This window comes from Penaeus japonicus, unplaced genomic scaffold, assembly GCF_977035675.1.
Source record: "Penaeus japonicus unplaced genomic scaffold, GWHDUDI00000001_assembly GWHDUDI00000004, whole genome shotgun sequence".
Lineage (NCBI taxonomy): Eukaryota > Metazoa > Arthropoda > Malacostraca > Decapoda > Penaeidae > Penaeus > Penaeus japonicus.
The window spans coordinates 831,081-842,757 of NW_028234406.1; the positions used below are offsets into that span (position 1 = coordinate 831,081).

An 11,677-nucleotide genomic window follows, 5' to 3' on the forward strand; every position below is an offset into this window, starting at 1 on the left:
GCACTTTATATTTCACATGGTGCATTTGTGTTATTTTGAATTTTGCAACTATAATGAAGAAGTATGGTCTTATTGTATCATTATTTTGAATTTATAGATTTTACTTATATAATTAAATTAATATAAAATAATAACTTATAATAATATAAAAGAATTATAATATAAAAATTTTATTTATATAAAATAATCTAATAATAATATAAATTATTATATAAAAAGGGGGGGGGGATTATATAAAAAATATGATCAAATATTCATATTAAAAAAAAATTTATTATTATTATAGTTATAATTAATTTTTCAAAATTTAAAAAAATAATATTACAAATAAATTTTAATATATTATAGAAATTAATTAAATAATAATAAGTTTAATAAAATTTCAAAATAAGTTTCCATAAAATATAAAATAAATTTTAATATTTATAATTATTATAAAAAATATATATTTAATAAATATATAATAAAAAAAGAAAATTAATATAATTTATAATTAAAATTAATAAATTTATAGTAGTTTAATATTATAAATTAAAAAATTAATTAAAAAAATTAATATATATTTTAAAATGATTTAAAATATAGGGTTAAAATTTTATATATTTATATATTAGTTATTTTATGAAATAATGATTATAGAAATTGGTAATAGTAATATATATATGTAATATTGTAGTAAAAAGATCTAAAATTATTTTAGAATTTAATAAATAATATTATGTTATATTTATTAAGAATAGTAATATAATAAAATAATAGTTATTATTGTAAAAAATATAATAATATTAATAATAATAAAGGATAAATTTTTTTTTATAGTTATTTGTAATTAATAAAAAAATTTATATAAAGAAATTAAATAAATTATAATATTTAATTTAAATGTAAAATATTTAAATAAAATTTAAATCTAAATTATTAATAAATATTGTAAAAAATAAAATTATAAAAAATTAATAATAATAAAAAAATGTATTATAAAATAAAATTAAAGATAAATGATATAAAAAAATAAATAATTAATAATTATTTTTCATTATAATTAATATTAAAATTTAAATTGTAATAAATATTTTAGAAAATTAAAATTTAGTTTAAATTTTAAAAATATTTAAAAAAATAGAAAAAAAATATAAGTTTATAAATTAATTATTAAATAAGAAAATTATATAAAAAATAATAAATTGATAGTTTAGTATTTAAATATTAAAAATATATTAAATAAAATATTTAAATTTTAAAAATTTATATTATTATAAAAGTTTAATATATAAAAAAAAAGATATTAATAATTAAATATAATAATATATATAATTATTATAAATTTTAAATAATTATTAATTTTAAATGTATTATAAAATAATAAATAAATATAAATTCAAAAAGAAATTTCAATCTAAAATTTCAAAATGATTGGTCGGAAAATATTTATGCGCGCATTCAGGCGGATAATCAGTGTCTACTGTCGTAATTTCACTTTCAAAAATAAAGAACAAAAAGTTTTTTATTAATCCAAGTGTTTTTGAAAATCCAGGTAAAAAAAAAGAAGAAACATACGCTCGCACGTCCAGGCAACGATGGCTTTGGATGGACTGAATAGGTTCACATTGCATTTCTGGTCATAAATGAACACCTGGGAGCATAAAACGAACACCTGTGCCCACTATTGCCCATGGAATATTTAGTGCCCCTGGAATATAGCATTACCCCACATACGGACAATAACGTATATATGGATATGATGTGTCAATATTTAATATATATATATATAAATATATATATTAAAATATCTATATATCAATATATATATCTGTCTATATATATATAATATCATAATACATTTATATAGATATATCAATATATATATATATATATATATATATAAAATATATAATATAGTATGTAATATATATATATAATAAACGAAGATATATCTATACATATAAATAATATAACATAATATAATGTGTGTGTGTGTGTGTGTGTGTATGGTATGTGTGTGATGTGTGTGGGGTGTGTGTGGTGTGTGTGGTGTGTGTGTGTGTGTGTGTGTGTGTGTGGTGTGCGTGGTGTGTGTGTGGTGTGCGTGGTGTGTGTGTGGTGTACATATATAATATATATATAATAGATAGATAGATAGATAGATATAGATATAATATAGATATGGATATGGAAGGGATATGGACATGGATAGGATAAGGAAAATGGATCTGATATGATCAGATATGGATATTGGAATATAGATATAGATATAGATATAGATAAGATATAGATAAAGATATGGATATGGATATGGATATGGATAATGATATGATATGGATATGGATATGGATATAGTATAGATATAGATATAGAATAGATATAGATATAGATATAGATAAGATATATATATAGATATAAATATATAAATATTATAATATATATATAATATATAATAATATATATAAATATATAAAAATATCTAAAAATATCATAGATATAAATAAATATATTAAATAGATGATAAATATAGATAGATATATAAAATATATATAAATATATATAATATATTATAAATATATATGAAAATATTAATATATAGGCAGATATAAATTCATATATAGAACATATTTACATATAATACTATATATATAGTACATATATATATTATAAATATATAAAATATATATAAAAAAATATTATATATAAAATATATATAAGATAAAAGCCATATAGATATAATATATATATATAATATATTATATAAATATATATATCTATATAATATAGGAGGTATATATATAAATATAGATATAAATAAATATAATATAATAGTACGATGTTAATATAGATATTTAATATATATAGATATAAATATATATATATATAAATATATATAAATATATATGGTATAAATGTATATATAATATATAATATATATATAAATAGATATATATATATATATATTATATATATAGTTATATATATATTAATATATATATATATATATAAAATATAGATATTATATATATATATTTTTTTATTTATTTTATTTATATATATATAGAGTAGGAGGAATATTATATAAATATATATAAAGATATAAAAAAATATATAATTTAAAATAAATTTATATAAATATATATGAAGATATATAAATATATAGAATATATATATTATATAAAAATATATATATATAATATAAATATATATAAATATATATAAATAGAAATTTATATATATATATATATATATATAGAGATATATATAGGTCTTTATATATTATATAAATATATTATATATAAATATATAATAGATAGAAATATAAAAAAAAAAATATATATATATATATAATATATACAAATAGATATATATATATATTTTGTATATATATAGTTATATAATAATTTTTATTTTATATTTAGATAATATAGATATTTTTATAGATAATTTATATATATATATAAAATATATATATATATATATTTATATAATATTATATATATTGATTTTTATAGATATTTTATATATATTTATAATAATATTTTATAAAATTTATATATATCCATATATATTTATTTATATGTATATATATTTAAATATATTTATTATATTTATATATATTTATATATATGTATATATTATTTATATATATTTATATATATTTATTAAATTAATATATAAATAAATAAATAAATAAATATATATAATATACATATAATATATATATTATTATATTATATTATTAAATAGATATAGATATATAATAAATAGTTATATATAGATTATCTATATATTATATAATATATATAACTATACATTTTATATATATATATTTATATATATAATATATATATATATATATATATATATATATATAATATAAAGATTATATATATATATTTATGATAGATATTGTATTTATAGATATATTTATATAATATATATATATCTATAAATATATAGATATTATATATAGATATAGATATATATATATATATATGCATTTATATATATATATATTATATATATCATATTTTTTTATATATATATATATAGATATATACATATATATATGTATAAATATTATATATGTTATATATAAAAGTTATATATGTATATATATGTATATATATATGCCTAAATATTTATATATATTCATATATTTTTATATATATTTAAAATATCGTTATATATAATTTATATATAACCTATATATATTGATATATATTTGATATATATTTATTTATATCTATAGATATGTTATAGATATTTTTATCTAATTTAAATATATTTTTATATATTTATATAATTATTATTATATATATATATTTTATAACTAAATCTATATCATAGTCTATATCAATATCTTTATAGAATCTATAACTATAATCTATATCTATAAACCATATCCATAACCATATCCATATCCCTATCCATATCCAAATCCAGATTCCATATCATAATCTATATCTATATCTATATCTATATCTATATCTATATCCATTACTCCATATCCATATTGCATACCCATACCATATCCATATCCATAGCCATATCCAGATCCCATAACCATAACCCTATCTATATCAATATCTCAATCTAATCCTATCTATCTATTCTATATATATATAAATATTATATGTACACACACACACACACACACACACACACCACACACACACCCATCACACCCACACACACACACACTCACACACACACACACACACACACACACACACCCAACATACACACCCATACACAGTACACACACACACAAACACACACACATAAATATGTATTTATATATATATATATATAAGTATAATATAATATATATATATACATCATAATATAGATATATATATATAAATTATAAATATTATATAAATATATATATATAAATGTTATATATATAATATATATATAATATATAGATATATATATATATATATATTTTATATATAATATCTATAATATATATATATAAATATATACACATATATACCATATATACCGTAAATGTCCATATGTGGGTAAGCTCCAATATCCAGGGCTCTAATTAATTCATGGGCCCATTAGTGGGCACAGGTGTTCGTTTAGCTTCCCCTGGTGTTCATTGATGACAAGAAATGGCAAGTGAACCTATTCATCCATCCCCCAGCCATCGTTTCTGACGAGCGAGCGGAAGTTCTTCTTTTTTTTTACCTAGGATTTCAAAACACTTGGATAATAAAAAAAACTTTTTGTTCTTTATTTTGAAAGTGGAATGTTCGACCGTAGACACTGATTCTACCCGCTAAATGCGCGCATAATTAATTTCGACAAGCAAATTGAAATGATAAAAATCTAATAAAATCAAAATAATGATACAATAAGACAACATACTTATCCATCAAGTTTCAAATTCAAATAAACAGAAATGCACCATGTGAAATATAAGTGCTATCATAAGAACCACTTAATCTGGAATACAAGGCTGAATAAAAAAAGAAAGAAAGAAAGAAAAAAACGATTGTATAGAGAAACCCTAGAAAGTTTGATAGAGAAAAATGAAAAAAATGGGGAAAATTAATATCAATAATAAACTATGAACGAATGGAATCAGCAAATTAGGAAATTGGCGGTTTATCTCCCCTGGAGAAAATGCGCAAGTTGCTTTAGCTTGGTCACTTTCATGGTCGTCAGCCTTATGTTCGCACAGGATCTAGTAAGTCCATAAAAACATGTTAACAGATATGGATTGATAGACATAAAGGTAAAAAAGAAAAGGCAATTTAGTAATTTGTCAAAGTCTGACGATTACACTCCCAGTGTACATTATGTTTCCTCGTTTTGTCAGGCTCGGATAAGTAAAGTAAGTTAGTAATAGTCAACGTATTATTATTATTATCATCACATAACTATTCTACTATTCTCATGTAATACACATCAAAATGACTATCATTGGTAGCGGTATTACTATCAACAATATTATTACGTTATCATCATAATTATTATCATTATCTTATCATTCTCCGTCATTACCAGTATTAGTATTTTAGTTGAATTAGCATTATATGTAAGCATTTTGATCATAGTTATTATCATAACTATTAACATCATTAAAATCCTGAATACCAATTCTTCTCTTCGATCCTTTTTGTTAGAAAGTTTAATAGGTCAAGATGTCAATATGTAATATATGTATATATATAATCCATATATACATATATGCAATATAAGGATTAAAATATATATATCTATATATCTATATCTATATATATATATATAAATAAATATAAATAGATATATAATGTGTGTGGTGTGTGGAGTGTGTGTTGGTGTGTGTGTGTGTGTGTGTTGTGTGTGTGTGTGGTGTTGTGTGTATGTGTGTGTGTGTTGGTGTGTGTGTGTGTGGTGTGTGGTGTGATGTGAAAGGTAGACAGAGAAAGAGAGAAGAAAGAGAGAAGAGAGAAGACAGAGAAAGAGAGAGAGAGAGAGAGAGATGAGAGAGATAAGAGAGAGAGAGAGAGAGAGAGAGAGAGAGAGAAGAGAGAGTAAACTAATACTAGATATTAATTCATATTCCTAGATGATCATAATTGCATACACAGAGTCATATATAACAAATCCATATAATATATAGTATAATATATATATATATATATATAAATATATATATATATATAATTAATAATATATATATATATAAATATATATAAAATTTTATATATAGCTATATATATAATATATATATATATATATATATATATTATATATATCCATACAACATACATACATATATAATATATATATATGTATATATCTATATATCTATATATATATATGTAATGTATGTATACGTATATATATAATATATAATATATAAAATCTATATATATATATCTTATATGATATTAAAATAATATTTTATATATATATATGCACACAGCCACACAGACCACTTCAAACACACACACACACACACACACACACACACACACACACACACACACACACACACACACACACACACACACACACACACACACACACACTCACACACACACACACACACACACAAACACACACACACACACACACACACACACACACACACACACACACACACACACACACACACACACACACACACACACACACACAAACACACACACACACACGTGGTAGATATAATAGATATATATATAATATATATATATTAAATATATATAAATAATATATATATAAATTAATTATAAATATATATAATAATAGTATAAATATAAAAATAAATATATATATATATATATAATATATATATCTATATATATATATATATATATATAAAAAATATATATATATATATATATATATATATATATATATTATGTAATGTAAGTTAGGTCAGTAAATCCTATAGATATGAAATATACAGACATAATATCGATACACTATTTACACACACACCACTCACACACCACCCCAAATATAATATAGATTTATGTTCATATCTAAACACATCCATATATACACACATAAACACACATGTTGAATACCGAAGACGAAAGAAGTAACTAACTCTACAAAACTGCGAGTATTACTAAGACTCAGTCAGCCAGTGACATCCCCCTTATCCGCATGTCTCCCTTCCCGACAGCCACGCACTGCCGATCCCCAGAGCCCCCCGGCGCCGAGGCTCGCGTGGCCCCACACCAGCGCATAAGCCCCGCGCAACTTCACTCTGCACCCGTGCAGGTTTTCGCAAAGGCAGAGCCGGTCCCCGCGCACGCGAACGGCCCTCGACGGCGCCCCTGCGGCAGGCATTCGAACGTGATCCTGGTGGAGCTCGATGGCCAAAAGAGCGGGTCGAGCTTCCTGGGCGGCCTGCTGAGCACCCTCCCCGGCGTCTTCTACATCTTTCGAGCTCTCCACCACAATTCGAGCGGTGGCCACAAGCTCTCGCGTCATCTCCCAGGACACCCGGAGGGCCTCCTCACGTGCAACATCACCGGCCGATCAGAAGGCCTGAAATCAAGAGGGAAGTCACATTCTACCATCCCTACACGCGGCGCTGCGTCAGCCAGGAGTCCTGCATTCAACAGCCTCCTGACGAGACATTTCGAAAGGAAAAGTTCCGCGCGTGAAGACGATCCGGGTGAGAGTCTCCTGGCTGAGGGCGTTGCTAGGATGACCCCGAGGTTAACCTCAAGAGTCTCCACCTCGTCAGGGGATCCCCGGGGTCGATCATCTCCAAACTGGAAGGCCGACTGGGCGCCCGTCTCGAAACACGAGCTGCCAAACCTGCTCACCGATCTGCAGGACGGCGTCCGCCTTCGGAAGGAGCGCCCTGGCAAGTATGGTCCCTTCTAAATCAATTTTTTTGGGCGAATCACAGGAGTAATGCATGAGGCTATGGAATGTAATTCTAACACAAGGTAATAGAAAAATGCTATGAACGGAACATATGACTTTTAGAAAGTGGTATTTCTTGTTAAGATATATTCTAATCACTGAAATGGCTCAGCAAAACTGAAGTTATTAGTCAAAACACAAAATAAAGTTATAACATCACTATTATCATTAATAACAAAACTGGATATAACCCTTGATATTACCATTTTTGTTCATAAAAAGCCCCCCCCCCCAAAAAAAAAAAAAAAAAAAAAAAAAAAAAAAAAAAAAAAAAAAAAAAAAAAAAAAAAAAAAAAGGGGAAAATTGCAAAGAAAACGTCAAATCGCCCTTCAAAAACCGGGGGCATATTAAGGCCACAAAAATCATCCCCCAGCCCTTAAAGTTTCGAAAACCCAAACCCCTTGGGCGGGCTTATACTTCTACATCTTCACTTGACGAACACACACACACCACACACACCACACACACCCCCACCACACACACACACACCCCACACACACACACACACACACACCACACACACACACACACACACACACACACACACACAAAAAACCCCCAAAACCCCCCGGGGTTTAAACACAATCTTTTCCCTAAAACAGGGTCTCTAAATTACGCACAATAAAGTCGGATTGATACAAAAAAAGGGAAAATTTCCACAGGTACCTAAACAGTCCGAACGGGGCCCTTTTTGCCCTTGGGCCCCCGCATTTATGGCAGAAGTAATACTTTTCCTTTCTTGGCTACTCAACTCCCCGAAAGTCACTGTTAGGTTTTTGTTTTTAGATTTTCAAACCCTTTATTAAAAAAATTTTTAATGTAAATGCAGATATTTCCCCCTCACCTCTTTTTTTTAAATTTTTCTTCGTTCTACTTGCAAGTTTCCTGAACCCCCAAACCAAAACGACAAGGAATAAACAAGACCTACGCCTCACAAGAGACCCCAGGACCCAACAGCAGAAATGGCGGGCCGATAACAGACAAGATTTTTAAAACCGAAATGAGAAAATTTGTGAAGCCTCCATTGTCCAGCTGGGTTTTAATCTTTTTTCGGAAATAGGGCCCGGGAGTCGGGAATTTTTTCGCTCCCTCTTTAAAACACTCAAGTGACGACCAGGCGTAAAATTTTCTCGCGACTCCCTTAGTAAATTTATGTAACAGTTTTGGGGCAATTAGTGGGGGGTTTTGAATATGCATCAGATGAGTAAGATAAAAAAGGAAAAAAAGTTGAGGGGTTTTTTAAAACCCATGCCTAAATGTCCACATAAAACTAAAAACCCCTTTTGGGTTTAACTTCAACAATAAACCTAAAACGAATATAAATAAAAAGCCAAAGAACCAAAAAGAGAAGAAATAAAAAACATACATTAAATTGAAAGAGAAATTTCACATAAAGTTTACTAAAAATTTCCATCGGTGCATTTACTAAAAAAAACAATAACTGTAAAAAATACTAAAGGGGGGGGATTTCAGCCCCGATTTTTTTTTTCATTTATTTATCTATTTTTCATTATAATTTTTTTAAAGAGAAACCAAATGTCAATAATTTCCCCGGGGGAAAAAAAATAAGATGAAACACGAAATTTTCGAAAAATGTTTTCCAGGGGTGAAAGGGAAATTAAGTCACTATCTGGTCAAATTAAAATCATTTTGGGACGCCAGTTTCAACCTAATTCAGAATTTTCTTTATTGCAATACGACGCAAGTGCTGTAAAACCGAGCAAATTTTGTTTTAAGGGGAAATTTCCCTTTAAAAAAAGAAAGGATCGACTTTCCCTTTTGAAACACACATTCCCCCTTCATTTGCGTGGGGCCCTCTTTGGGGGATATAACAATTTTTTCATTTTTCCCTATACAAATTTTAATAAACAATAATAATAAACCTTTTTGGTTTTGTATTTAAAAGTAACCCGAATTTTTAAAATCTAGACAAAATCTAATTTTTTAATATTTTTTTATCTATATTTTCTTTTACTATCTATAATTTTTACAAAACTAATTTTTATTCATATCTTTTATCTATCTATTTTAAAATCTATCTTCTATATCAAACTATCTATTTTTATTATTCTATCTATCAAATCCCCAAACTATTTTCTATCTATCTATTTTATCTATCTAACTATCTATCAATTATCTATCTATTTTTTTATCTATCCCATCTATCTATCCTATCTATCTATCTACTATCTTTATCTACATCTATCATTAAACTATTTTTCTCTAAACTATATATAAAAATATATATATTTTTAAAAAAATAATATATATTTTATAATTTTACCAAAATGCAATATAACAACAATTGGTAAACGGGACTTTAATTTTTTGAATCATTTAAAAACACCACCAAAACCCCACATAAATTGATAAAAACCCCAATTTTAAAAAAAGGGGGTCAACCCAAACGAGTATTAAACCCCAAGTCAACTCATGAGACGGGAAAAAATCCTGTGAAGTCGAGATAAAACGACGAATTAGGCAGGTTGGAGTACTTTTGGACATGAAGTAATAAATTACGAGGGGGTCTGCCACTAGGGCTAAAGAGAAAGGTTTTTTTCCAATTTCGTTCTCCCCCTCATAAAATATGGGAAGAAGGGATGGACTACGAAAAAGCACTTGAGGAAATAAAAAGTCTCAAAGAAGGGGTGGAAAGGGGGGTTTCCCAGAAGTTAGATTTTTAAAAAAGAAAAAAAAGCTTAATTTGGGTCAGGGAACAAACAAAAGTAGAAAAAAAACCTTTTAAAAAACATTTTAAAAAAAAAACATGGGCAGGAGAGTATTACCTATGTAAAAATAAATGTATAAATGTTTCCCTATACATAAAAAAATAAATAAAAAATAAAAAGTAAAACACACGCACACAAACACACACACACACACACACACACCCCACACACATCACACACACCCCACACCCCACACACACAACACACACCCAACACACACCCCCCACACACCACACCCCCTACACACACCACACACACTACACACACACACACACACACACACATACACACACAACCCCACAGACAACACACACAAAAAAAAACAAAAACCACACCACATAATTTTTTAAAAAATTATATATAATATAAATATAAAATAAAATTATAAAATATTTTATATATAATAAAATTAAAATTTACATTAAAACAAAACACACCCCCCCCCAAATCACCCCACCCACTACAACACACACACACACCACACAACACACACCACACAACAACACACACCAACACACACAAAACCACACACCCACACACACCACACACACACACACAACCAAACACACAA

At 25.9% G+C, this 11,677-nt stretch overlaps 2 protein-coding genes and 1 pseudogene across 2 annotated transcripts in view; 1 reads left to right on the forward strand and 2 right to left on the reverse strand.

Annotated features, from left to right (window-relative positions):
• The window catches only part of LOC147471877 (carbohydrate sulfotransferase 1-like), a 4,394-nt gene extending 4,377 nt beyond the window's left edge, over positions 1–17 (reverse strand). Inside the window, exon 1 of the mRNA XM_086535854.1 lies at positions 1–17. This exon is cut by the window's left edge and continues 269 nt beyond it. The gene's annotated coding sequence lies outside the window, so the exon portion shown is untranslated.
• Positions 1–11,677, reverse strand: part of LOC122249895 (carbohydrate sulfotransferase 1) — a gene marked incomplete in the record, with an annotated part of 20,260 nt that overhangs the window by 964 nt on the left and 7,619 nt on the right.
• On the forward strand, positions 5,002–8,334 carry LOC147471878 (uncharacterized; annotated as a pseudogene).